This window comes from Pteronotus mesoamericanus, unplaced genomic scaffold (assembly GCF_021234165.1).
Source record: "Pteronotus mesoamericanus isolate MK-2021 breed Mesoamerican mustached bat unplaced genomic scaffold, CSHL_Meso_final contig_166, whole genome shotgun sequence".
Classification (NCBI taxonomy): domain Eukaryota; kingdom Metazoa; phylum Chordata; class Mammalia; order Chiroptera; family Mormoopidae; genus Pteronotus; species Pteronotus mesoamericanus.
Window position 1 is genome coordinate 1,150,412 of NW_026555066.1, and position 26,172 is coordinate 1,176,583.

Sequence of the window (26,172 nt, forward strand, 5' to 3'; positions counted from 1 at the left end):
AAAACTTTAAACACTATTATTCATATAATTGCTTCAGTAAACAGTAACTCAAGAAGGGCTAGCCATACCATTCCTATCTGTTTTGAGGGTTCAATTTCATTTTAACAAGGTCTATCAACTCCCAAGATACGGAGACACAAACGTGCATATTTCCACCCACACCCCACTACATAAATGTTTCACGACTCTTAACTACTCAAACAAAACCTCTTTCAGTACAGTGAAGCCAGATCACCACTTTTATCCAACACCATCATACCATCTCCTCCTCATCCCCAACCTGTCAGTCACATAACACACCACCCGGTCCCAAATAACACCTCTCAATCTCCTTGAACCTATCCCACTTACACAACGAGCCAGCAGTAACCCTTACCCCGATCCATTCCTACCGACCTTCACACATTAACTGAATCTCTAAATTAAACCCACTTTCCCCCACCCCATTACCCACTGAAACCCAACTTCCCATACCCAGAGCGATCTTCCCTTTCAGTAACCTCAATCTCATTTAAAAGATCGCTCAGTCCTTTGTCAACCGTCTCCGCCGCCCCCATGTATCCTCCTCACCTTTTCTGTCCCCTAGGTCTTTCATCAACTCCCAAAGTTGCCACCCCCAACAAAAATAAGAAAAGACAAAAAAACGCATCTCAACCTCAAACCTGCCCTACCCCACTTTCCCCTTCTTAATTTTCCTCTCCGCCTGTTTGCTCACACCGACAACAGCTCCGACAACCCCTAAGACCCGAGCCCGGCCTCATCCCATACCTCTTGGGGACCGCAATCACCTCGTCTCGGTCAAACCGCCCCCCACTAGGGCGCTTACTCTTAACAGACTCTTGGCCGCCGCTGCCTCCCTCCATTCATCCCCAGCCCATTCATCTCTCAGCCCGATCCCAGACACGCCCCCCGGCCTCCTCCCTCTCTCCGTGCGCTCCAGCCGGCCCGGGACCCTCACCAGATTAGAGGCTTTCACAGAGGGAGACTCGGACTCTTTTCCCTTCTCCTTCGTCCTCTTTCAAGCCTCCCCTCGCCCCTCGATGAGCCACACCGTAGAACATACACAGACGCACACGTCGCCTCCTCCTCTATCGCCTCCGATGCTTCTTACTCCCCTCCACGATGTCTGGAGCTCCGCTCCGCGTCCTGTGCGCGTGCGCGCGCGAGTGTCTCCCCACGAGCCCACCGGGCCAACTACCGCCGGTAGGTAAAGAGCGGGCGGGGTTCGGGGAAGCGGGGAACGAGCCCAAGCTCGCGCTCGCCTGGGAGCTGAGCAAGCGCACGCGTACTCCAGCCAGTGAATTTAGCTGGAGAAGAGGGGGGGGGGTGGAGGGGGCGGGGTAGGGAGGGGAGGAAAAGAAAGGGGGAGGGGCGGAGAAAGCCGACGGAGCAGCCACTACTCCTAACGGCCCCGAGCGCTGGGAAGTGCCGAGCGGCTAGCCAACTAGAGCGTGCGCGCTCCTCCCCCGCCCTTTTCAGCACAGCGGGAGAGAGAGATGCGCGTCGAGGAGAACGGTTCCTCTCCTTTCCAAGAAGAAAAATCTCAGTGAAGAGCCACGCGTGACACCCCCTGTGTGTTCAGAAGCTCTCCACGGGTGCTTTATCCTCTTCCTTTCAGAAAATAAGTCCAAGCATACACAACTTCAGCCACCCACCACCCACTCTCAGTTTTTCACATGCTTCTAAATGCGGTAGCTCTGTCGAAATTTGGTACCCTCCCGCACCTTTACAACCGGCACCCCTAACTCCCTTTTTCCAACTCCCGGCTTTTCTCGCGAGACCCATACCTGCCGGCTTTGGGATTAGAAGTCGAAGCACAGATTTACAAATACCGGTCTCTCGGTTACGTTGCGAGGGCAACGGCCACGGCATGTTTCCCCCACCACCCAGGACTGCAGTGCGCGCGCGCGGGGGCTGGGCAACAGCGAAAGCAGGGATGGGAAAGGGAAGCTATGAAAGGGATTTTTGACGGCATGTAACCGCTAGGCCTAGGCACGTGCCCTGCGCCTCGCGGGCAGGTGCAGTGTACCCTGGGAATTGTAGTTTTTGTTCCCACCTCCAGTTCCACTCCCACCCTCAGCTTTACTTAGGCCTCTGGCCGGGAGGGGGATTACCGACGCCATTTTGCCAGGAACAATGGCCCTCGGCCCAGGCGGTGGAGGGTGGGGGAGGGAGGAAGGTTTTAAGGGTTCAGTTAACCTCCCTTGGCCCCTCGGTGCCATAGCAACCCCTTCAGAGACCCAGCCCTGCCCCCTCGCTGCTCCGCAGGGCTCCTAGAGTGTGAGCTTCCGGACAGGCCAACTCCCCCTGAGGCTGGCTGTCACCATCTCCTACCATCCACCTCCCAGATCTTTTGGTTGATATGAATGGTACCTCCCCAGCTTTTGCTACACGTTAACCTTGGTGTAGCAGCTTTGTTTAAGAACTGCTTCCCGCACTCTATGAGGCGCAAAACAAAATTGTTTCTGCCATTCTTACAAGAACAATCCTGGCTCCACAGAAGAAGAAACTGAGGCTCAGGAAAGGAAAATGAGCATGACCTGCTCAAGTTCACACAACTGTGTGTTCAAGAGTCAGAACTTGCACCCAAATGTGTTCACTTTAGAACCCATGCATTTTCAACCCACCAGGATGCATCTGATGTTACAGCCCCAGATTCCTTAAGGTCAGGATTTCTTTCCCAATGACCCTCAAGCCTTAGTAGGATGCGCTGAGGATAGGAGATTGGTAAATGCCAGGCTAGTATTTTCAACTGCACAGCCTAAGGGCCCTATCACTGAGTCATACCAATCTCTCTTTAACACTTTTTTTCTATTCCTACTGTAGGCCTCAGAACCTCAGCCTTTTTCAGCTCTTCAAAAAACTATCAATAAATTTAACTTTCTAGAGTCCAAATAGAATGGAATGGTGGTCCTGCATCTTGTCTCTGCATCTTTCCTCTCAAAGGTCACTTTTTAATCCCAGTATTGCCAGAACATGCAAGGAAACCAGACTTTACCCTTAATAAATTCAAACCCCTGTTTCTCGATTTTGACAATGGAGGGAGACTCTGAGGGAACAAAATTCAGGGTTATGAGATCCAGCTATTCCACCTTTGGAGATCTTCCTTCCTGGCTAAATTTGAAAGAACATGTTTCTCCAAATAGTGCCACCACCCTACCTTAGAGGTCTCTGCATTCCAAATTAGCTGTAGAATGGATGAGGTCTCCCCAATTCCTTCTTTTCTCACTGCCCCTGAAGATTCTCCCTTTTCCTTGTTGAATTGTTGACTACTGTGAGGCAGCATAGCCAAATACCCACTTAAGGACAGTATCAAAGGTGATCAAGTTATTCCAAGTTGTTGCAGGTCCTGACTCCCACTGGGATGGTAACTAGAAACTTGTGTTGACCATTTCTATATTCCAGTGTCACTCAACTCCCACCACCACCACATACAGTCCGCCTTTAGGAAAAAAGTAACAGGTACCTCTCTTGGGGTTGTGACATTCTCATCTTTCTTTGTTTCTGAGCCTGATGATGTAATCAACACAGAACAATACTTGGAAGCATTATCCCTTCAACCTGCTCAGATGTGAACCCTTCTGAGAAACCCTTCTTTGACAGTCAAACATTTGCTAAATAAATCTAAAGTAGGTTACTTTTATAAACTTCAGAAATTAAAAAATCAGACAAGACTGCTCCCCATCAAAGCACAGGCCTTTCTCAATTTAGGCCTTTTATTGACATATGTGCTCTTCTGTTTAAAACAACCTGTCCATAGCATAGCACATTTGCCACTATAGACAGAAAAGGTAGTTGGCAATTATAGCTAGTCAACAAGGACCATACAGCAGAGAACATTCCCTTCTTCTCCACTGGTTTCCACTGTTTCTGTTCATCAAATAGAAAATTTGGCTTATATTAACCACTCGTATTTGGCTTTAAATTATTCTAGGGCTCTGGTGCCAAGAAATTAAAAAAAACTTCACTGAATCCATTTTTAGGCCCCACATTCTTCAGGAATGGAGATGGGGGGTTAGTTTCATGGCCCTGCTAGCTGCTGATCTTTTCCCTACCACACAGGATAGTAACTCCTTAAGTCAAGATGGAACCCAGATGAAACTCAAAGTTAACAGTCAGCTGACTACTGTAGCCATTGATAAGAGTTGTGACTATTTTTAGAGCCCAGTTTTTGACCCTGATATCCCTCTTTTTACCAAGTTATTGGGAAAACAAAATGAATATTCTTGATGTTCATTTCCTTTATCCCAGGTGATGTCATATTTTGGTGATCTTATGTAGTGCTCAGGCACATGAGTGGGTGGAGTAAATGTATCTGCTTGCAGATCCTTAGATTTTGTCAGTTACTGCTGAGCCCTCTTCCCACATGAGTCTTTTCAAGTGCTGTGGTCCTCTCCAACATCTCTGACACATTTAGGACAGAACTCATTGCCAAAGTCACCTGTTGGTCCATCTACCTAGACATTCCATACAACCCTTCCTCTCTCAAGTCTTCCTGCCAGCCAAGGGTTGCTTCTGCGAGTATATGCTGTTTGAGCTCCCACAGAATTCTCTCTGCCTCTTCTCCCAAAGGAGAAGAGAGTGAGAAAGAGAAGAATCTTTTTATAGGCTTATACAAATCTTTCTTCCTTTTAGTTTTCTGGCCCAGATACTTTGTCTCTGCCCCTACACCCTTAATCCCCTTCCTTAGGGCTTACAAGTTTGGAACAAAAAAGCAAGAGAGACTGGCAGAGTATTTATTTTCCTTACTTACCACCTCCTTACCCTGAGATATGCCACAAAGCTGACAACTTTGGGGTGGGGGTGAGAGTCAGAGAAAAGGGGAAAAGACAAAAGAAAAGGATTCATTTATATATCAAAATAATATTGTAGCCACATTCTCCCTCTTTAAAATTTTAGTATCTCAGCAAAGAAAATTTACTTCTCATCCAGATTCCCCCTGCTCAAGACAGTAACTGCAAGGACTCATATCTTTTTTCCAGTCAAACCTTGACACTGAGGGAATTTCCACCTGGATCATCTAAGGGCTGTTAATGTCCTCCCAGGAGGCTCTCTCCTCCCGGCACAAGTTGCGTGTCCCCTGAGTAATAATAAGCATCTCCTACCTCAGAAGTGAGCAGCTATCTTTGGTTTAATGACTGACTTAGAAACACTCCACCTTTCACATTGGACAGTGGAATTTCTCAAGCCTTGCTATGGAGTCTGAGCTCCTCCTCCTAGACACAGTCTTTTCTCATGTGGTCCAGGTAATATATCTGGAGCAGCAGAGGGGGGCAACCGACTCTTGGAGAGCCTAAAAAGTGTAAGTCCATATTGTTTCTCTAAAATATGCTAAGCGACAGAATCTTAACTTCTCTTTTAAGTCCTCATGTGGACAGAATACAGAGCCTGACTTGAGGTTGCTAGAAAACTCTTTTCCTCTCCAGGAGATCGGTTCTTTAAAAAATGTACAGTATAACAGTATATTCTTCTAGGAATCAGAGAATTCAGTCACCTGGGATATCTAACAAGGCTGCATTTGCCTGCCTCCCTTTCCTTCTTCTCTTATTTCTTCTCTCCTTTCCACTAACCCCTCTGAATTTGTTCCAACATTCCATAATAATTTTTCAAAGCAGTCTTGCTACAAATCCTTCATGTAGCGGAAATGAATCAGAGTCTGCCACTAAGATGTATAATAATAATAAAAATAACTAATAATTAAATATATTTACTACGTGATTTATATAATGTAATTGAATGCTGTGGAGTAAGTGCCATTATTAACACCATTTTTCTGTTTGCTGTAACACACCCACCCCACTAAGCCACACCAATCAGGGCTAACGCCTTTTTTCAAATTGGTAAACCAAAGCATAAAGAGGTTAAGTAACTTGCCCAGAGTAGCACAGCAAATAGGATGGCAGAGCCAGATTTGAACACAGTTTATTTCAGAGCCCATGCCCTTAATCACTTTACTATATCTTTCTTTCTTGCCTATGATTCCATTTTATTATTTTTTTACTCTTCAGCCAAGGATATGTTTGTTGATATTTTAGAGAGAGAGGAAGTGGGGGTGGAGAGAGAGAAACATCGATATGAGAAAGAAACATCAAGCAGTTACTCCTGTAAGTACCCCAACCAAAACTGAATCTGCAACCTACGTATGTGCTCTGACTGGGAATTGAATCTGGAACCTTTTGGTGTATAGGCTGATGCTTCAACCAACTTAGCCACCTGGTCATGGAAATTTTATTTATTTTTTATTCCCTTTTTATTTTCAATTACAGCTTGCATTCAATTCTGCGGAAAAAGGACAATTTGTTTACTGAAATGATGCTTTCAAAATTGGTCATCCAGCTAGAATAAAGCAGAGATCCCTACCTTATGCCATATACTAAAATAAATTCCAAATAAATGTCATTTCCCCACTTCCATCCATTCCAATAGAAGTATGGCTCACTACTACCTTTTCTTTCCCATGGTAATCTGGAAGAATCTAACAAAACTAAAAATCTACTATTGAACATATGTCAAGTGCCTACTAATATGCTACATACTCCTGTAGGTGTTCATTTATCAGTATTATTATCTGTAATTATCTGAAACATACAGATATTTAGCCTTTAAATGAAAATAAATGCCAAGGAATTGGCGATATCTCTTCAAAAATAATTAAAATTTACATTATCAGTTCAGAATGGTTTGGGCTACAAGTGACAGAAAATCTGACTAATAGTGGCTTAAACAAGTAGAGGTTTGTTTTTCTTTCTCACATAATAAGAATCTGAAGGGGCACATGCTAGCACTGGATCAGCTGTTCAACAAGGTCTCAAGAATGTAGGCTTTTTCCATTCTTCTATTCCACCGTTCTTGACATGTTGGCATTTTGTGTTTAGGCTTTTTACTTCCCTAGACTTGCAAGATGGGCTGCTGGATCTAGATATCACACCTGCATTCAAGAGCAGAAAAAGGGAATGACAGTGGCCAGGGAAGCAAGAGAGGTGCCACTTTCCTTTTTTCAGGGAAAACATTTTTTTTCCAGACATCCACCATCAAACTTACACATATGTCTCTGTTGCCATAACTGAATCACATGTCATGTACAGACTGGGAAGTGGAACCCCCTTCTTTGATATTGGGGTTCTTTGCCTCATACCTGCACAAAATTAGCATTCTCTTGGCAGGAAAGAAGGGGGAAACTGTCAGCTGATTAGGCAACCAGTATCTGCTACATATACTTACCCTTTGACCAAGCTGTTCGGAGTCTATCCTACAGAAAGAAACCTGCATGCCCATCAATACAATCATGATTGAATAAATTGTGCTGTATCCACCCTAAAGCATATTATGCAACTATTAAAAATCATGAGTTAACCCTGACCTGTGTGACTCAGCTAGTTTGGTGTCATCCTACAAATCAAAAGGTCACCGGTTTAATTCCTGGTCAGGGCACATACCTGGGTTGCAGGTTTGATCCCAGTTGGGGTGTGTCTGAGAGGCAGCCGATCGATGTTTCTCTCTCACATAGATGTTTCACTCCCTCTCTTTCTCCTTCCCTTCCCCTCTCTCTAAATAAATAAATTAATTAAATCTTTTTAAAAAATCATGAGTTATATTTATTTATGTTGACCTGGAGAAAATTGTGAAAGAGTCCACAGCATAATTTTAGTAATGGTTACCTCATTTCGGATTTTGTACAATTAGGGATAGTTAGCACATGTTATTATATAGCAAAAAATTTATCTAGCTGAAATGGAAATGGCATAATGAAGTCTTGTACCATAATTCGTTGATAGAAAATTGTGTTTGATTTGCACAGTGTTAAACCATGCATGCCTTTTCAAGAATACATCCTTGTATATACAAAGGAGTACTTGTAATTACCTTAGTAAACTTTTTCTATTAATGTTGGTTAGAGGTATAGTTAAAAAGAGTATTGGAGCCCTGGCTTCCTGGCTCTGTTGTTTGGAGTGTTGTCTCACACCAAAAGGTTGCAAGTCTGACCCCTAGTAAGGGCACCTACCTAGGTTGTGGGGTCCTAACCCTGGTTGGGGCACATACGTGAGGCAACCGCTCAATGTTTCTCTCACATCGACGTGAGCATGTTAAGGAGAAAAATGAAAGATATTTTTAAAAGACCCAAATTGAACTTCCAGAGATAAAAAAATTCATTGTGATGAAAAATACAGTAGGTGGGATTAATAACCTCATCATTTTCCAACAAATATTTGCTCACATCCATAGGAGAGATACCACAGTCCTTGAAAGTACAGTGCTTTCAAGTGTAAGGTTTACTTGTGAAGGGAACTTCTGTTCCCAGTAGGTTACATTGTCTTCAACAAGAAGTCTGCTATCATCCTTATCATTGTTCTGTACATAAAGCATGTTTTTTTAAAAAACAGGCTGCTTTGTTTGTTGGCCAAATTCTGCAGTTTCTGCGGCTGTGGAAGAGGTGGTGGGAAAAGAGGTGGACATCAATGTCAGACTGCATAAGAAAAACAGTTTATTCCTCCTAAGTTATGGTATATCAGTTATACAGAAATACCACTTTGGTAAACAGTCTTCAGGAAAGCCTCGATGAGTTCATAGAGTCCCATACAGATTACCCCACAACTTGCCCTTTAAGTTCTACTTCAGTTTGATAAGGCTATAAATTCAGCATTGGCTTAGAGGGTCAGGAACAGAGTCAATTTTAGGGGCTCTCTAAATACATACAGATTCTGTGATAATGTGTGAACATTTGTATTGAATGATGTTAAATTCAGAAAGGTGACAGAACTTATTAAAGTGGATAAGGTGAAAATTGTAGCCTGTGATAGTAAAAGTACTAGCTCCATAACTACCATTTTCTGTTATTACTCATCACTTTTTAAAGAGAAGCATAGAAGAGACTTTTTATTTATTCTAGCATTGCAGAAATCACTACACTGTGCTATACTATCAGAGAATCCAGTAGAAAGAAACTTCTAACTTTGTATATTCTTATACTACATGAAGAAACAGAACTTTTTTAAATGACAAATAAAAAGTTGTTGTCTTCCCAATAACATTCTTTAATAAACTCATTTTAGAACTCAAAATACTTTTTAAAAAGCTGTTTTAAGATTTTCTGGGACATTGGACATATCAGAAGAAAATATTAATGTCCTTTAAAACACAGTAATAGAAACTATCCAAGATTAAACCCACCGACAGACTGAAGAAATGGACAGAGCATTAGTGAACTGTGAGACAACTTAGAGGGGCCTTAATAGAACTATAATTGGAGTCCCAGAAAGAGAGTGGAGGCAGAAAAGAATTGGAGAACTATTGGCTGAAACTTTTCAAAATTTATTGAAAATTAGGAAACCACAAATCCAGGAAGCTTGAATTTTAAAGCTGTTTTAAAAAGATATTTTATGCAGAGAACAATAAGAATGATGGCAGGCTTCTTCTTGGAAACAATATAACCTATTGGAAACAGAAATCTCCCTTCACAAGTAAGCCTTACACTTGAAGCATTGTACTTTGAACAACCGTGTTATCTCTTCTATACACCTCAACAAAATATTTGTTGGAAAATAATGAGGTTCATTTATGTATTACATTCATTATTTTAACACATTTTGTGCTCAGCTAAAGTGAGAAACCAGGACAGAAGGCTAAGCACTTGATCTTACACTTTAGTCAGGGCCCCCCGAAAAAGATCTGTGGTTTTATAGTTTTCAACATTTTGAAAATTTTTGGTTATTCTTCAAACATTTTTGGTCTTATTTCTGAGAAGGATTTGTTAGATAATGACTTTCAAAAGATTGAGAGGAAATTTTTATGTTGATTTTGAGGTGTCTTTTCAACTCTTTTGACAAGTTTGTCCAAAAGAAGTCTAACACCAGCCTTCTTTTTCATTTTATAACATTGTATGTAGTAAATTGTGCCCCAGTCAATAACTCTGTGAAACTGTGAAGATCTCTAATTCTGGGGGGAAAAATATATATCAGTCCAAAATCTAAACAGCAAAATGTCTCCATTTCCTTTGTCATTACACTATAACTTTTTAACACAATTTTCCTTTTTAATTTAATTTATAGTGGTGACACTGATTAATAAGATCATATAAGTTTGAACTGTATGATTCTGTAATACATTATCTGTGTATTGCATTGGGAGCTCACCATCCAAAGTTTAGTCTCCTTCCATCACCATATATTTGACCCCCATTACCTTCTTTAACCTCTCCCCACCCCTCCTTTTCCTCTGTTAACCCACCATATTGTTGTCTGTGTCTATGAATTTTGTTTGTTTGTTCATTTGTTGCTTTCTGTTTTATCCCACATGAGTGAAATCATATGGTTCTTGTCCTTTTCCATTTGACTTATTCCACTTAACATGATACTCTAAAGATCTATCTATGTTGTCACAAATGGGAGCATTTCATCTTTTCTCTCTTTTTTAAAGATTTTATTTATTCACTTTTTAGAGAGAGGGAAAGGAAGAGAGAAAGAGAGGGAGAGAAACATCAATGTGCAAGAGATACATTGATCTGTTGCCTCTTCCACACCCCCTACCGGAGACCCGGCCCTCAACCCAGGCATGTTGCCCAAACTGGGAGTTGAGCCAGTGACTCTTCGGTTTGCAGGCTGGCACTCAATCCACTGAGCCACGTGAGCCAGGGCTCATCTTTTCTTATGGCGGAGTAGTAGCCCATTGTGTTCCCATACCACATCTTTATCCAATCATTCATTGAAGGACACTTAGGTTGTTTCTGTATCCTGGATACTGTGAATAATGCTACAATAAACATAGAGTACATATAATGGAGAAAAGAAAGCTTCTTCGGTAAATGGTGCTGGGAAAATTAGAAAGCCACATGCAAGAGAGTGAAACTAAATTGTTATTTAACATTACACACAAAAATTAATCAAAAAATGTATCAAAGACCTAAATATAAGGCCTAAGGTAATAAAATACATAGAAGAAAACATAGGTACTAAACTTCCAGACCTTGGGACACTGGCTGGTATTTCAGTTGGTAAGAGCATCATCCTGATAGCCAAGTTTGTGGGTTTGATTCCTGGTCAGGGTCCATGCAAGAATCAACCAATAAATGCATAAATAAGTGAGAAATTCTCTCTCTCTCTCTCTCTCTCTCTCTCTCTCCCCCCCCCCTCCCTCTCCCTCTCTCTCTTTCCGCCCCTCACCTCTCCCCTTCGCCCTCCCTTCCTCTTTCTCTATAAAATCAGTTTTTTAAAAAAGTAAGAATCTTGGTCTCAGAGAGGATTTTATGAATTTGATTCCAAAGGCAAGGGAAGTAAAAGAAAAATAAAGGAATGGGACTACGTCAAACTAAAAAGATTCTGCACAGAAAAAGAAACCATTAACAAAACAAAAAACGCAATCTACCAAATGGTAGAAGATATTTGCAAACAATGCCAAGGGGCAAGAAGACATACAAATGGCCATCGGATCTATGAAAAGATACTCAATTTTACTAGCTTTAAGGGAAATGCAAATCAGTACCACAATGAGATATCACCTCACACTGTTAGAATGGCTATTATCAACAAGACCAGAAATAGCAAGTGTTAAAGATGAGGAGAAAAAGGAGACTTCATACACTGCTACTGGGAATGTAAATTGGAACAGCCACTATGTTAAATAGCATGAAATTCCTGAAAAAAAAACTAAGAATAGAGCTAGCATATGACCCAGAAATCCCTCATCTGGGTACCTACCCAAAAAATTGGGAAACATATATTTATAAAGAGATGTTCACTCATTTTTCAATGCTATGTTTTCTTTTTTTTTTGCATTGATATATATTTTATTGATTATGCTATTACAGTTGTCCCATTTTTTTTCTCCCCTTTATTCCCCTCCACCCTGAACCCTCCCCCTCCTCACAGCAATTCCCCGCTCCTTAGTTCATGCCCATGGTTGTACATATAAGTTCTTTGGCTTCTCCATTTCCTATACTATTCTTAACCTGCCTGTTTTGTACCTACTGTTTACGCTGCTTATTCCCTGTACCTTCCCCCCATTCTCCCCGCTCACCCTCCCCTCTGATCTCCATTTCTGTGATTCTGTTCCTGTTTTAGTTGTTTGCTTAGTTTGTTTCTGTTATTTTTGGTTCAGATGTTGATAGTTGTTGAGTTTGTTGCCATTTTCCTGTTCATAGTTTTTGATCTTCTTTTTCTTAGATAAGTCCCTTTAACATTTCATATAAGGGCTTAGTGATGATGAACTCCTTTAGCTTGACCTTATCTGGGAAGCGCTTTACCTGCCTTTCCATTCTAAATGATAGCTTTGCTGGATAGAGTAATCTTGGATGTAGGTCCTTGCTTTTCATGACTTTAAATATTTTTTTCCAGCCCCTTCTGGCACGCAAGGTTCCTTTTGAGAAATCAGCTGATAGTTTTATGGGAACTCCTTTGTAGGTAATTCTCTCCTTTTCTCTTGCTGCTTTTAAAATTCTCTCCTTATCTTTAATCTAGGGTAATGTAATTATGATGTGCCTTGGTGTGTGCTTCTTGGGTCCAACTTCTTTGGGACTCTCTGAGCTTCCTGGATCTCCTGCAAGTCTATTTCCTTTGCCACATTGGGAAAGTTCTCCTTAATTATTTTTTCAAATAAGTTTTCAATTTCTTGCTCTTCCTCGTCTCCTTCTGGTATCCCTATGATTCGGATGTTGAACATTTAAAGTTATCCGAGAGGTTCCTAAGCCTCTCCTCATTTTTTTGAATTCTTCTTTCTTCATTCTGTTCTGGTTGAATGTTTCTCTCTTCCTTCTGCTCCAAATCATTGATCTGAGTCCTGTTGATCTGACTTCCCTTTATTGTTGATTCCCTGTATATTTTTCTTTATTTCACTTTGTATAGCCTTCGCTTTTTCCTCCGTTTTTTGACCCTACTCGACCATTTCAGTGAGCATCCTGACTACCAGTGTTTTGAACTGTGCATCTGATAGGTTGACTATCTATTTATTGCTTAGTTCTATTTTTGGAGTTTTGATCTGTTCTTTCATTTGGGCCATATTTCTTTGTCTCAGTGTGCCTGTTACGTTGGGAAGGGCAGAGCCTAGGTATGTGCCAGGGCGGGACAACCCAGGTTGTTGTGTTATGGTGCTGTCTATAGGGGAGGGGTCTAAGAGGGAACAATGCTGCTTACTCGGCCCTCAGCCGGCTTTCAGTCACTTTCCCTGCTATCCACAAACAAATTGGGCCCTTGTAGTGCTTGTTCCAGGGTAGGTGTGTTTGTGTGCATTCTAGGACCCTGTGGGTCTCTCCAATAAACTCCCCTGTAAGGCAGGAAGTTTCTCCTGCTGCCGCCTCCCACACAGGTTTTTACAGGCAGAGGTTTTGAGGCTTTCTTTTCCTGCACTGGAACCCTGGATTGTGCGGTCTGTATGACTCCCCAGCTGTGCCTCCCAGTTTAATCTGCATGCAAATGTGGGACTGCCTGGTTAGTCAGCTGCCGCCTAGCCTTCCCAATCCGCCAGCCACCACTTTGTTGCATGTCCTCTCCACCCTGCCTGCCCACCTCCGCCCCTCCTACCCCTCTGGATGAATGTTTTTTCTTTAACTCCTTGGTTATCGGACTTGGTTGTCTGGCAGCTCTGGTTATTTTTTGTTTTTAAATTTGTTGTTGTCCTCTTTTTAGTTATGCAATGGGGCAAAGTGTATCTACCTAGTCTCCATCTTGGCTGGAAGTCCAAAGAACTCAATGATATATTTTCAATCATCTGTACATATTTTTACCTTTTTTTCCTTAAAAATTGAATCCCCTGTTGACCAGCTGCTCTAATATGCTTATCTCAAGAGTCACAACTTTTGACATGTTTAATGTTATTAGTCTGTCAAAATTGTAGTATTAGACTTTTTACTATTTTGCTTTTCCATTTGTATTTTTATAAAATAATAAGAAAAATATAGTAAAATGTTTGAATCACTGCAAAATCTGCTCTATCAACATGACTTCATTGTAGGAACTGGAGGGTTGGCTGGCAGGATAGCTTGAAATCTTTGTTGTATGATGTATTCAAGTCCAAATTCAGCCCAAAGGAGATGGTTTGGATATATTAATATATAATACATGACAGTGGAGATTTTATAAAAGTCTAATGTATAAAAGTAAAAAACCTCCTGTGAAATCAAATAACTCTAATACAAAGTAGATAATAATGTGTGCTATAAAAAGATATCTAACTCAGAAGAGCTAGGGGAGTTATGGGTCATTAGGTAGAGACAACACTCATGAGGGCCTTGAAAGATTTAGACAGGCCAAGATGGTGGGAAAGGACATTCTAGGTGGAAGCAAAGACTTGGATATTGAAAGTTTGCAACTTACTTGGGTTAGCGGGGAAAGTTCAAGTTTTCCTTATGCCCACTTATTCCCGATACGAAGATCTTGTGATAATGTTTAAGGACATATAAGTGAATCACTTTCATGGGGTGGAGTTTTATGAAGTAAGAACTGTAAGCTTAAAAGATGTTGCTGTGGGGGTCTCTCCTTTGGCATAACTTTATCTTCAGCTCTCCCTTGCTTGGACATCTTTCTCTCTCTAGTTAAGCTGTTGGATTGTGCCTTTTTTCCTTTGCAGGTGGTATGGTAAACATGCCCGTTCCTGGACTATTATTCCTCACTGAGCAGACTAAGTGGGAACTCAGATGGAGTCCAAAAGATTGGAGGCCTGGAAATGGGGAGTATAAGTAAGGCATGTTCTGCTCTAAACTTTTTAAGCCAGGATTTCTCAACTTCAGTACTATGGACACTCTGCTGTAGAGGCTTTTCTGTGCATTACAGGATATTTAGAAACATTTCTGGTCTCTACAAAGTAGATGCCAATAGCATCTCCCCACACACACTTGTGAAAACCAGATAATGTCTATAAGCATTACCAAATGTCCTCTGGTCATGGAGGGAGGGGAAAAAATAGCCCCGGGATGAGAACCACTGCTCTAAGCCTTCTGAAAGATTTTTTATGCCTGCTAGTGCTCATAGGCTAGGCAATAAATTTGAAAGGGACAGAATCCAGGGTATGAGTCCAGAGGAAAGGACCAAGGAGCTTAATTGTCCAGTCTCTAGTTTGGATTTTAAGCTGGAAAGATTCATCCCTTTTATTTACTTATTTTTAATATTTTATTGATTATACTATTACAGTTGTCCTGATTTTTCCCCTTTGTTCCCCTGCACCCAACACCCCCTAATATCCCCCCTCGGGCTATCCCCTCACCCTTTTTCATGTCCATGGGTCATGTATATAAGTTCCTTGGCTACTCCATTTCCCATACTGTACTTGACATCCCTATGGCTATTGTGTAACTTCCTCTTTGTATTTCTTAATCCCCTCACCTCTCACCCATTCTCCCACACCCACCCTCCCATCTCATTATCTTTAACCTTCAACATTTTAATTATGATAAGTCTTGGTGGGCCTCCTTGCATCCATCTTGCTTGGGCTTTTCTGTGCTTCCTGGACTTGCTTGTCTACTTCCTTCACCAAGTTAGGGAAGTTTTCTTTCATTATTTTTTCAAATAGATTTCCAGTTTCTTCCTCTTTCTCTTCTCCTTCTGGCACCTCTATGATGTGAATGTTGGATTGCTTTAAGTTATCCCACAGGCTGCTTACACTATCCTCATTTTTTTTTATTCTTTTTTCTGCTTGCTGTTCTCATTGGTTGTTTTTTGCTTCTGTATGTTTCAAATCATTGATTTGATCCTTGGCTTCATCCACTCTGCTGTTGATTCCCGGTAAATGGTTCTTTATTTCAATTAGTGTATCCTTAGTTTCTGACTGGATCTTCTTCATGCTGTTAAGGTCCTCACTAAGTTACTTGAGCATCCTTATAACCAGTGTTTTGAGCTCTGTATCTGATAGATTGCTTATCTCCATTTTGTTTAGTTTTTTTTTTTTCCTGGAGTTTTGGTCTGTCCTTTCATTTGGGCCATTTTTCTTTATCTCCTCATTATGGCAGCCTCTCTGTGTTTGTTTCTATGTATTAGGTAGAGCTGCTTTGACTCCATGACTTGGTAGTGTGGCCTAATGTAGCAAGTGTCCTGTAGGGTCCAGTGGCTCAGCCTCCCCTATCGCCCAAGCTGGGTACTCAAGGAGTGCCCTTCATGTGGGCTGAGTACACCCTCCTCTTGTAGTTGAGGCTTGGTAGCTGTTGGCAGGTCAATGGGAGGGATTTACCCAGGCCAGTCAGTGGCAAAGATTGACTGTGACCACTGGCCACCAACCTCTGCCCTCCGTGTAGGATTGGCTGTGCAGCGACAGGGTGGTGGTGCTCTGATGTAGTCCATAGCTGTCCACTAGGTGCACAGGTCCTGGGGTTTCCCAGGTGGTGCAGGCCAAGATCAGCCCCCACCTGTGTTTTGCTCAGGGCCACTCTGCCTGAGTTATAAAACAATCTGAGATGGCCGCTACTTGTGCTGGGCTTGGAGATTTCCAGGCACAGCCAAGCTGTGAATGTAGGCTGCTTCGGGCCTGGAGCTTACTGAGGCCAGCTGCTGCTTGTTTGAGAGGATTTAGGAAGTTGTGAAGCATGAGCCAAGACCAGCCACTCTTATGGAAAAGCAGCTTGGGTGGGCCCATAAACTGGGTGTGACGGAGTCTCTGGGTATGTGCAAGGCGGGTCAAACAGTGTTAGCCAGGTTGGTGAAGACTCAGATATGGCACCCACTTGCCAGGTCTGTGGGGGGAGAGTTTAGAAAAAGGGACAATGGCCTCTGCTCTCCTTGAGGCCAGACTCTTCGGTTCTTCCCTATATAACACAGGTGCCTTTGAAGCTGCTACTCCAGTGCTGGAGCTCAGAGAGAATGAGTCTGAATAGGTGAGTCCGTGTGTGGGCTCTTTAAGAGGAACTGCTTGGGGCTCAGAAGTCTCGTCTGCTGACCCAATCCCCATCTGCTTTTGCAGCCAGAAGTTGTGGGGACTTACCTTCCTGGCACTGGAACCCGGGGCTGGGGGGCCTAATGTGAGGCTGGGAGTCCTCCTGAGATACCCTTCCTGAATTTTTATCTACCACAACTGGGCGAGGTTCTGTGTCTGCGCCCCTCCTACCAGTCTGGATGGATGTGGTTTCTTTAATGCTATGGTTGTCAGACTTCCATTCAACTTGGTTTCTGACAGTTCTGAGTGATGGCTATTTTAGTTGTAATTTTGATGTGGTTGTACAAAGTGGCAAGCCATGTCTGCTGCCCATGCTTCCATCTTGGCCAGAAGTCCATGAAGTGCTGTGTTTAGGTCAATTTTCTAATGGATTATCTGCATTTTTCTTACTGATTTGTGAGACATTGTATATTCTTTTTAAGCTTTTATTTATTGAGTTTTAGAGAGAGGAAGGAAGAGAGAAAGAGAGAAATATTGATTTGTCGTTTCACTTATTGATACATTTATTGGTTGCTTCTTGTACGTACCCTGACCAGAGATCAAACCCACAACCTTGGTGTATTGGGGTGATGCTCTAACTATGGTACCTGAAGAGGGCTAGGGCATTATATGTTCTTAACATGAATCCTTTGTTGGATATATGTATTTCAAATCTCTTCTTTTTGTCTTGCCTTTTCACTCTTTAAAAACAAGTTTATTTACTTATTTTTAAAGAGAGGGCAAGGGAGGGAGAAAGAGAGGAAGAGCAAATATCAATGTGAGAGGGAAACATCTATTGGATATGTGCCCCGACCAGAACCAAACCCACAACTCAGGCATGTGCCCTGTCTGGGAATCGAACTGGCGACCTGTAGGTTTGCGGGACAACACCCAACCACTTGAGCCATACTGGTCAGGGCACATTTTTACTTTTTTAAACAGTATCTTTTCCTAAACAACGTTTCTTTATTTTAAGAAGTCTAAGTATTCCCTCTATGATGAACAATATTTCGAGTCCTATTTTAAAAACCTTTGCTTATCTCTGGATAATATTTTGAAGTATAAGGATTTTTTTTCTCCTTGAATTTCACCTTTTTCTTTTCTCCCTTTCTGGCACATAGCAGACTCTGTGCTTCATTGCTTTCTAGGAAGTATGTGGCTGATCTGAAAGCAGATTAGCTTGCAAGTTATTCGAGCTTTCTTTTCTAAAAGTTCAAGTGCATTAAGGAAAATTGTATTCTTCCACCAAATGGGACTTCCACCAAATTCAAAAAAATATCCCTTGAGCTGGGGTGAGAGAAAGTGGAAGAAGTCAACTGGGACCTGGGCCTTGCTTCCCACAGCCTCCTGATGAGGCCCTAGAGAGGAATAGTTGCTTTAATGAACTTGAGGGATTGAGAGGCAAGACCAGGGATTGCAAACATTATAAGGTACTTCTGTGTCCCAAGGATGCCACAGAAGCCACAAAGAGACTGCCAGTCTACAGATGACAATTGGACAATATTCCCCAGTAATAACCTGTGAGAATCCTTCTCAATTCCTATCCAAGGCTTGGCATTACATAAACCCCAGAACCAGTTAAGGAAGCCCCAAGAGTATAACTTAGACTGACCCCCTTCTAGCCCCAACAGAAGTAGCTCTATCTACTTCCTTATATGGCAGTTTCTGAAGTTTGAGATTAATTTGAGAATGGAGAGCATTAAGAACTATTTAAAGATGTAGATACAGAACATGGATGGAAATTACTTGATGTGAACTGCAGGTGAAAGTATAATCTTCTTAATAAATTCCAGTTTTAGCCAGCATTGCTTCCTGAATGATCTAGGATTAAAATAATAACATGGTTTAAAATGGAAGATTTTTTTCTTTTTCCCTGAATTGTATTCCTTTTCTTGATCCTCTTAGGAGCTCACTAAACTTTTCTTCCTCCTGTATTTTTCCTATTAGAAAATGAACTTTGTTGCTTTCTTTAGATGTAAAAACACTCTTAATTTTCCATTATAAAAATTAAAATACTAAATAATTTGTAAAATACTTTAAATGAAGTAACATTTGAGTACAGAATAATATTTATAACTTATGTTTGTTATAAAGCTTAATAATGAAATAAATACCCATGAACCTACCACTCAACTTAAAAATTAGAACATTATCAATAACTTGCATTTATCTGAATATTTCTCTCTATCTCATATTCTGCCTCTTTACATAACTAACCACTATTTTGAATTTTATATTTATCATTTGTTTTAAAAAGTTCTATTTCCTATGTATGTTTTCATAAAAAATATATTGCTTAGTTTTTCTAATTTTTAACTTTATAAATATATATGCTCTACATAAGCATCTTGCTCTTTTCACTCAACATTATGTCTAAGGTTCAACTGTTTTGTTATATATATATAATTGTAGTTCATTCATTTCCAAAGATATATAATAGTCATTAGTGTGTACTTATCACAATTTATTTTTATCTCAGTGGACATTTGAGTTCTTTTCATGTTTTTGATATTACCAAAAATGTTGCTATGACTGTGTCTCATAGTGCATACATAAAAGACTTTCCAGGATATATACCTAAGATTGGAATGTCCTGGTTGTAGGATATGGGCATGCTCAACTTTATTAGTTAGGTAATACCAAAATGTTTCTGAAGTGGTTGTCCCAGTTTACATTCCCACCAGCAGTATATAAGCATTCTTCTTCCTGTCATTTTGTAGTGGCAGACTTTTTAACTTTTGGCAATCTAATGAGTGAAAATGGTACCTCATTGAGGTGTGAGTTTGCCTTGTTCTTATTCCTAATGAGGTTGAGTGTTCTTTCATATGTTTATTTAACATTCCTGTTTCCCACTCTGAAATGCCTGTCCTGGTGTTTTGCCTATTTTTCTACTGAGTCATTTTTTTTCCCCATTTTGATCTGTGGAAGTTCTTGATTTATATTCTGGCTACCAGTCCTTCATCAAGCATGTGTATTGCAAATATATATTCTCTTCACAATTTACAGGATTGTGATTTCACTTTAATTACATGTCTTTTAATAAACAAAAATTCTTAATTTTAATGTGGTCTGTATTAGTTATTTATGAATATGCAATATATTACCTTAAAACTTAACAGCTTAAAAAATTTTATCTCACATTTTTCTGAGGGTCAGGAATTCAAACATGGTTTAGCCTCTGGCTAAGGTCTCTTATGAGATTGCTGGGAAGCTGTCAAGTGGGGTTCATCTGAAAGACTGAGTAAGGGAGGACCAACTTACAAACTCATTTTTTCCTTATTATTGAATTTATTGGGGTGACACTGGTTAACAAAATTATACAGGTTTTAGGTGCATTATTCTACAACATATAATCTGTACTGTATAATGTGTTCAGCACCCCAAGTCAAGTCTCCTTCCATCACCATTTATCCCCCCATATGCTCCTCCAGCTCCTCCCAGCTGGCCATCACCGCTGGCCATCACCACTCTGTTGTCCATGTCCATGAGTTTTTCTCTTTTTTTTGCTCAATCCTTCCACCTCCAAACAATTTATGTGGTGGTCAATAGACCTTGGTGTCTTGTAATGAGTGCCTCTTCATAGAGCTGTCTCAGGACAGTAACTGGCTTCTCTCAGGGTGAGCAATAAGAGAGGGGGAGGAGAGGGGGGAGAGAGAGAGAGAGAGAGAGAGAGAGAGAGAGAGAGAGAGAGAGAGAGACTGATTAGCCAAGACAGAGCCACAGAGTATTTATGACCTAATCTCAGAAGAAACATCCTATCACTTATGCCCTATTGTATTCATTAGAAACAAGTAACTACATCCAGTCCACTCCCAAGGTGGGGGATTTTACAAGAGTGTAAAAACTATGAGGAGAGAATTATTGGGACCACCTCAGAGGCTGCCTACCACACACTCAAATTTATCAATTTTATCTTATATTGTTAGTGCTTTTGTGTCTTGCTTAAGAAATACTTCATCACCACAAATAAAATATATTCTCCAATATTCTCTTCTAAATGTTTTTAAGTTGTCAATGGCTTCCAGCCAAAGACCTCCAATAACACATCTGTAGTTTAACAAGTTGGGTTCATTACCATTGTATAAGGAAAAACACGCACCATGAGGAACCAAAGAGTATCTCAGTAAGACTATATTAGAAAAGACCTTTAATTGGAATTGAACTTGGGTTGAATGATTTGGAAGAGGGTCTAAAAAAGTGGAAGTTGGTCTAGATTGGATGCTATCAGAAGTTAGGGCAATTCTATGATCAAGTATCTCAATAAATCTTATTTATGGGAAAGGAAGAAAAGTATAAGGCTAAAGCTATAATTGGTAAAGAAGTCACTCATTTTGGCCAAGAGAAGAGGTGTTTGGTACTTTGTGAGTGGCACAGTACTTATATGAAGTGACCTTGCTTTTTCTCAATTTATTGTGGTCTCCAAGCAACCTTGTCTAAGGTTGGTATTCTATGTTTATGTCTAAATAAGAGAATAACATGACATAGATACATGTGCCAGGCCAGCTTATTAATATCAGGGACTGCTCTTTTTTTTTCTTTCTCAAAATTTTGCCTTATTTTTAAGTGTCTAATAAACCTGGAGTTAGATTTTATATATGAGATATATATAGTATAAGAATCCAATTTTATTTTTCTTTTCAAAAATATGTTATTTACTTATTTTTAGAGAGAGTGGAAAGGAAAGAGAAAAACATTATCATTCAGCTGGCTGCCTCTCACACATCCCCAACTGGGGACCTGGCCCACAACCCAGGCATGTGCCCTGACTGGGAATCAAACCAGCCACCTTTCAGTTTGCAGACTGCACCCAATCCACTGAGCCACATCAGCCAGGGGTTATTATTTTCTTATGTATAACCAATTGTCTAACTATTACTTGCTGCCAAATTTCTGGTCTTTAACTCCCTGTTTTGAGAGCTTTTAGTAAAGTTGTTATGGGTTTATTGTTTTACTAATACTTGAGTGTGTAATATATTAGAGATATCACACCACTTAGCAATTGGCTAAGTCAGAACCAGGCAGTGTGACTCTAAAGTCTGTCCTCTTAATCTGTATGGTATTATACATTGCCTCCCAAGAAGAAACAAAGATCTTGGCTAATATGCACTGATCTTGCATGGTGCCAGGTGGGATTGTAGAGCTGATGTCACATTCCTTACTCTCCTCAGCCTATTATAAGTAGGTACTACTCCCCACCTATCCAGTGAAATTGCCCTTGGCAAGGTCACTGATGAACTCTAAGTTGCCAACAGCGTTCCATACTTCTTTATCCTTTCCAAGGCAGCTGCAGAAGATGGCAGAGGGGCAGGTCCTGGTGCTTGATGGCCAAAATCATCGTCTGGGCCACCTGGCAGCCACTGTGGCCAAGCCACTGTGGCTAAGCCACTGCTGCTGGGTCAGAAGATGGTGGTTGTGCACAGTGAGGGCATCAACATATCTGGCAACTTTTACAGAAACAAGCTGAAGTACCTGGCCTTCCTCTGTAAGCAGATGAACACCACCCCATTGTGCAGCCCTTACCACTTCTGAGCCCCCAGCTGTATCTTTTGGTGGACCATGCTGCACCACAAAAGCAAGCGAGGCCAGGCTGCCTTGGACCACCTCAAGGTGTTTGATGGCATCCCGCCGCCCTATGACAAGAAAAAGTGAATGGTGGATCACATGGCCCTCAAGGTTGTACATCTGAAGCCTACACAGAAGTTTGCCTCCCTAGGGCCCCTGGCCCATGAGGTTGTCTGGAAGTACCAGGCAGTCACAGCCAGTCTGGAGGAGAAGAGGAAGGAGAAGGCCAAGATCCATTACCAGAAGTAAAAGCAACTCATGAGGCTATGGAAACAAGCCAAAAAGAAGTGGAGAAGAAAATTGACAGATACACAGAGTTCCTCAAGTCTCCTGGACTCCTAGCCTGAGCCCAATAACATTGACTGTTAATTCCATACTTCTTTATCCTAATTTTACTCAATAATTTACCAACTTAACAGTTGGACTGAATGTTTATGGTCCCTCAAAATTCATATGTTGAAATCCTAAGCCCCAATATATGATATTAGAAGGTAGGCCTTTTGGGGGCTGATCAGGTCATAAAGATGAAGCCCTCACAAATAGGAATTGTGCTCTTGTAAAGGAGACCCCAGAAAATTCTCTTGCCCTATCCACCATGTAAGGATATAAGGAGAAAATAGCTATCTGCTATAACCCCAAAGAGGACCCTCACCAGAACCCAACTAAGCTGTCTGCCTGCCTGATCTTGGACTTCTACCTACATAACTGTGAGAAAGAAACAAATTCCTGTCATTTGTAAGTCACCCAGTCTATGGTATTCTGTTATTTTTTTCATGCTTAAAGGCAAATGTATCCATTTCCTTTCCATGCAACACATAATGTGGTAGCTATGTGTTTATTATGCCTTTTCTAAATTGTTTGGGACAACCTTTGAGGATCCACTCAACCACCACAGTGAGCCATTTTGCAGTATGTTCTTGTAAGTATCTTATGTAGGGTGAAAAGGAACGTTGTTGCTGACCTACACATTAGTCAAATGGGGAGTGTTCTGGGAGGAGAGTTAATATCTATTGCCTCTCCCATTGTTGTCATGAGGCTCACTGCAGGGCTGTATCAATTTGTACCAACAGATGCCTATAGAAGCCATTCAGACATTCTGCAGCAGGGAGGAAGGCACAGGAAAAGAGGAGGAGGAAGAGGAGACTCAATGTCCTATGATGGAGTGAAGAGGCTGCTAGTTGGAAAAAGCAGGGACAAAGAGCTGCCCTCCTTAGGATGCCATGCCTCCAGTCACTAGAATAGTCTTCTTCACAAATGACACCATCTCCTCAGCTTTGCCTTTCACCTCCATTGATAAGTGGTTGCTCTTATGGATCTTCATCTGATCCTTGGCTCTCTTCATGTCCTTCTCTACTTGTTGCCATTCAACTTTGATGTACCCATTATGGTTTTCAAGCTGAAGGAGAAAAAAATCCTTCCATAGCTGTTGCAGCCAACTTTCCAACCTGCTGGGATATAAAACACGTGCACGATCCAGTGACACCTCCAATTAACAGCTGGGTTGCCATGCTATTCTTTTCAGCTGGAGGCGCAGAATCGTGGCCAAACAGCTCACACCATCATGGCTGCTTTTTAGCAAATTAGCAAGGTCCAATGAGTCAAAACTTCCTTGACTGGATGTAGCCAGTTCAACAATCTTGTCTTGTGATACCCGCAGAGGCTTGGTGCTGTAGGACACAGAGTAGCGTGCTATTGTTGCCACAAACTGGCTTCTGGCACATGGGGCAGATGATTCCATTTCCAAGGCCACAGTAGAAAAGGCATAAGGTAGCTGAATGGTTAAGAAAATATGACCTGTATATATGCTGTCTAGAAGAGACCCACCTCAGAACAAAAGATCTATACAGGCTGAAAGTGAAGGGTAGGAAAAAATATTTGAAGCAAATGTTCATGATAAAAAAGTTGGGGTAGGAATACCTTTATCAGACAAAATAGACTTCAAAACAAAGGCCCTAACAAGAGACAAAGAGGTCACTACATAATACGTAAGGGAGTTGTCCATCAAGAGGATATAACCCCTGTAAACATATATGCATCCAACATAAAAACACCTAAATATATAAAGAAAACCTTGGAGGACTTTAAAAACAAGATCGGCAGCAATATGGTCATTGTAGGGGATTTAAACACCCCACTATTAACAATGCATAGATCGTCCAAACAAAAAATCAACAAGGATATTGTAGCATTCAATGACACTCCAGATCAAATGGACTTAATTGATATTTACAGAGCATTTTACCCGAAAGAAGCAAAATATACATTCTTTTCAAACGGATATGGATCATTTTCAAAGATAGACCACATGGTAGGACACAAAACAAGCCTCAACAAATTCAAGAAAATTGAAATCATGTCAAGCATCTTCTCGGATCACAGTGGCTTGAAACTAGAAACCAACCTCAATGAAAAAACTCAAAAACATTCAAATACATGGAGGCTGTATAACATGTTATTAAATAATGAATGGGTTAACAATGAGACCTTCCATTCTTACAATACTTTCTTTTCTTAGTCTTCATGACACTAAAGCTCATAGTGTTCCTCTTATCTCACTGGCTGGTACTTCACACTGTCTTATGCTGACTCCATTTTTCCCCCAGCCTTCAAACTTTGGAGTGTTTAGGGTTCAGTCCTCAGACATTTCTCTCAGTAATCACATCTGGTCCTCATGCTTTAACTATCATCTCTATACTAATTTCTTTCAAATAGACATCCCTTGCCTCATATCCTGAACTCCACATTTGTATATTCAATTGCCTGCTTGAACTTTCCACTTGGATGTTTTTAATTTAGCATATCCAAAATAGAATTTTGGTTTTCCCACCACCACAAACCTGCTCCTACTGCAGCCTTCCCCATCTTGGTTAATGACAACTCCATTTTTCCAGTTGCTCAGACTGAAAACCTAGGAGTCATCCTTGATACCTCCCTTTCCTTGACACTCTACATCAAATCCATCATCAAGTCCTCTCAGCTCTATCTCCAAAATATATCCTAAATCTAGATTCTCACCATCTACACTGAAAAATCTTGGGAATCATTGATAAGAAAAGTAAAAGAAGGAGCATTTGTATTTTCCCTAATCAGAGAATAGCACATTCCTCATACACATGGCAAATGAGCCAGGGGTGGGGAATGAAAAGCATCAGAGTGTCTCCTGCCATTAATAATAATTGAAGTCCACAGTGTGATAAGCTCTCTATTAGTCTCTTTGTTCATTTATTCAAAGGAATATTTTATTTTTCCTGATTTTTAAATTGTGTTTTTCAATTATATTTTACATTCAATATCATTTTGTATTAGTTTCAGGTGTACAGCATAATAGTTAGGCAATCATAAACTTTACAAAGTGATCCCCTCGGTAGTTCCAGTGCCCACCTGGCACCATACATAGTTATTACAATATTGTTGACTATGTTCCCTATGCTGTACTTTACCCTGCCCCTGTGATTATTTTGTGGCTACCAATATGTACTTCTTAGTCCCCTCATCTTTTTCATCCAGTCTCCCAAACCCTCTCCCCTCTGGCAACCATCAGTCTGTTCTTTGTATCTATGAGTGTGTTTCAAGTTTGTTTGTTTGTCTGTTTGTTTTGTTCTTTAGATTCCACAAATAAGTGAAATCATAATACCCCTTAGGTCCATCCATGCTATTGCAAATGGTAAGATTACATTTTTTCATGGTTGAGTAATATTCCATTGTATATATATGTACCACAACTTTTTTATCCACTTGTCTGTTGATGGGTACTTGAGTTGCTTCCATATTTTGGCTATTGTAAAT

At 41.0% G+C, this 26,172-nt stretch overlaps 3 pseudogenes; 2 read left to right on the plus strand and 1 right to left on the minus strand.

The window, feature by feature from the left end:
* The first annotated feature begins 8,498 nt into the window (after positions 1-8,498).
* On the plus strand, positions 8,499-8,949 carry LOC129064575 (transcription initiation factor IIA subunit 2-like; annotated as a pseudogene).
* Positions 8,950-22,117: 13,168 nt separating this feature from the next.
* Positions 22,118-22,733, plus strand: LOC129064576 (60S ribosomal protein L13a-like; annotated as a pseudogene).
* Positions 22,734-23,596: 863 nt separating this feature from the next.
* On the minus strand, positions 23,597-24,124 carry LOC129064577 (FUN14 domain-containing protein 2-like; annotated as a pseudogene).
* Positions 24,125-26,172: the final 2,048 nt, after the last annotated feature.